The sequence below is a fragment of the Carcharodon carcharias genome, chromosome 5, assembly GCF_017639515.1.
Source record: "Carcharodon carcharias isolate sCarCar2 chromosome 5, sCarCar2.pri, whole genome shotgun sequence".
NCBI lineage: Eukaryota > Metazoa > Chordata > Chondrichthyes > Lamniformes > Lamnidae > Carcharodon > Carcharodon carcharias.
Window position 1 is genome coordinate 128,471,515 of NC_054471.1, and position 405 is coordinate 128,471,919.

A 405-nucleotide genomic window follows, 5' to 3' on the forward strand; every position below is an offset into this window, starting at 1 on the left:
CGTGCACCCTAACGTCACACGTCACCCGGCGCGCGCACCCTATTCCTAAATTTAGAGTCTCGCGAGGGTGGGGATTTTGAGGAGCGGGGGTTTCAGAGAGGGATTTGGAGTGTCGGAGAAGGCGTTCCAGGGACCGGCTTTAAGGGAGGGAGAAAGAGATTTGAGGGAGGCGGAAGACAGTTTGAGGGTGGGAGTTCGAGGAGGGGCTTTAAGGGACTGCGAAGTGGTTTGAGGAAGGGGGTTTAAGGGAGGGGGCTTGACAGAGGGAGAAGGGGGTTGGAAGGGGATTTGAAGAACGGGAGGTTAGAAGGAAGGAGTTGAGGACAGGGGTTTGGTGGGGGGGAAAGGAGTTGGAGGGAAGGGAGTTTGAGGTTAGAAACTAGGAGCAGGAGTAGGCTATTCGGC